Source organism: Schistocerca gregaria, unplaced genomic scaffold, assembly GCF_023897955.1.
Source record: "Schistocerca gregaria isolate iqSchGreg1 unplaced genomic scaffold, iqSchGreg1.2 ptg000652l, whole genome shotgun sequence".
NCBI lineage: Eukaryota > Metazoa > Arthropoda > Insecta > Orthoptera > Acrididae > Schistocerca > Schistocerca gregaria.
In genome coordinates this window covers 40,001-42,500 of record NW_026062036.1, presented here as the reverse complement: position 1 = coordinate 42,500, position 2,500 = coordinate 40,001, and the positions used below count along the sequence as shown (strand labels likewise).

General features: G+C 57.0%; 1 non-coding gene across 1 annotated transcript in view; it reads right to left on the bottom strand.

Annotated features, from left to right (window-relative positions):
* LOC126318074 (small subunit ribosomal RNA) overlaps positions 1-536 on the bottom strand; it is a 1,893-nt gene extending 1,357 nt beyond the window's left edge. The window contains exon 1 of the ribosomal RNA XR_007557157.1: positions 1-536. This exon is cut by the window's left edge and continues 1,357 nt beyond it. This is a non-coding gene — a ribosomal RNA (small subunit ribosomal RNA).
* Positions 537-2,500: the final 1,964 nt, after the last annotated feature.

Here is a 2,500-nt window from a genome sequence, read left to right as displayed (position 1 = left end):
ACTCATTCCGATTACGGGGCCTCGGATGAGTCCCGTATCGTTATTTTTCGTCACTACCTCCCCGTGCCGGGAGTGGGTAATTTGCGCGCCTGCTGCCTTCCTTGGATGTGGTAGCCGTTTCTCAGGCTCCCTCTCCGGAATCGAACCCTGATTCCCCGTTACCCGTTACAACCATGGTAGGCGCAGAACCTACCATCGACAGTTGATAAGGCAGACATTTGAAAGATGCGTCGCCGGTACGAGGACCGTGCGATCAGCCCAAAGTTATTCAGAGTCACCAAGGCAAACGGACCAGACGAGCCAATCCGATTGGTTTTGATCTAATAAAAGCGTCCCTTCCATCTCTCGTCGGGACTCTGTTTGCATGTATTAGCTCTAGAATTACCACAGTTATCCAAGTAACGTGGGTACGATCTAAGGAACCATAACTGATTTAATGAGCCATTCGCGGTTTCACCTTAATGCGGCTTGTACTGAGACATGCATGGCTTAATCTTTGAGACAAGCATATGACTACTGGCAGGATCAACCAGGGAGCTGCGTCAACGAGAGCTGAGCAGCCGGCCGCCCGGGAGTGTGTCCCGAGGGCCCGCGCGAACACGCAAGCGTCCGCTCAATTATTCTGCAAACAGGAGGAGGCTGAGCTCCCCTGCACGATACACCTCGAAACCCTCTCAGGTCCCGGCGGCGCGCAGCGCCGTCCTAAGTACTTGGTCGGGTTCGAGAGAGGCGCAATCGCCCGGAGATAGGCGAGTAGACGCTTTCAGTGCGAACACCCGTGCTCCCAACTGAGCTTGCCGCTGCCGACAGAGGCCCGGGAGCGTGCTGTCGTGGCATTGCCGGCGGGAAACAACACGCGCCACCTACGGTGACCGGCAGCTCCAACGCCAGCGCCACAGAAGGGCAAAGCCCCACTTGGGTGCAGAAGCGAACTCTCCCAGCACAGCGCACGCGCCAACACGTCCGCAGAGCTGCGATACAAACCACCTGCGAGAACCGCTGGGGGCGACCGAGCAGCAGACGGCGTCGCGACGCCGAGTGCCGGGCGGCGGCGCATCCTCAACGCACACAGTCCGCAATCGGACCAGCACACTGCAGATGTCCACCGCGCTTCGCACCGGGCTCGGCAGAACCCACTTTGGCCGCCTGGCGCCGCGCGCAGGGTGCGCCGGCGCATAGCTGGGACGCCAGCCGGGCCCGTCGGCCGGCGCTCCTGCCACTGGGCGCCCCCCACCAGCCGGCTGTAGTGCGTGCGCTCACGCAGCGCGCGGCCAGCACGCCGGGCGGCCCCCCCTCACCGGCCGGGGACTGTCCCGCCAAGCCACAGCCTCGTATCGCTTCATACCCACATGGCCAACTCAGGTTCGGGGGCATGGCGGGTACCGCCGAAACAACCGGTTCACAGATGTACCGATCGTCGCTATCACCGATGCACCTGCAGCGCGAACAACCGCTCAACAACTGATTTCCAGTTCATTTGCGGATCTTTGGCAGCAAACGTATACGTCAATCTACATTTGCGAAATCTACGATTCTGGCATGCCTGCATGTTATGTGTCACGACACGCTACATCAGCCCACATACACACTGCGGCATGTACACGAGAGAACACGTGGAAGATGGTCCGCGCACGTGTGCAATGTCCCTTGCGCGGTCGACTGTCAACCGGCCTCTGTAGCATGTCGCAGATGTGGAACGCGGTCCACCGTGCTATCATGTTGTGTGGGGCAATACGATTAAATAGGAAAACCCTCGTCGCTACATCAACAGACGGCTCACGCTGATTCCCGGCAGAGGGAGGAGGGGGGGGGGGGGGCCAACATGCAATACTTTCGTCCGTACCTACTTACCACATGTCTGTACGGCGTACAACAGTGCAATCTCGCTGTAATGGGGAGACGAGACAAGTAGCATCGTGCACAACATATGGCCCTTATGATTCGCCATTGTAGGGCGCAGCCGGTGTACGGTCAAGCATGTGCCACATTATGTCACTCAGTACGTAACGACGGATGATCAGTGTGGGTTACGCGTACATCAGCGGACAGTCCACACAGGCCGTACCACAACGTACACTGACTGCATCGACAACCGAATGCAACTGAACAGCTGCAAGGCTCATTTCACAAACAAACGCCTGACCGACCAGCTTGGAAGGGCAGGAGGGGAGGGCGATATTCGTTCTGTAGCGGTACACCCTTCCAGTGGTTAGCGGGACTGTGTAGAAAGTACGCAACACTCGAAAGACCTTTATGTGAGGGTACGCACCATGGCATCAAGAAATACACATGACACCAGAGGATCCAAGCAGTGAACTATGTTCAGAGGGTTGCTGTTAGGCAAAGCTACATTCCTGTGACGTTACATGTGACAGTTAAGGTGCAGTGTAAGTTAGGTTAAGGTGCAGTGTAAGTTAGGTTAAGGTGCAGTGTAAGTTAGGTTAAGGTGCAGTGTAAGTTAGGTTAAGGTGCAGTGTAAGTTAGGTTAAGGTGCAGTGTA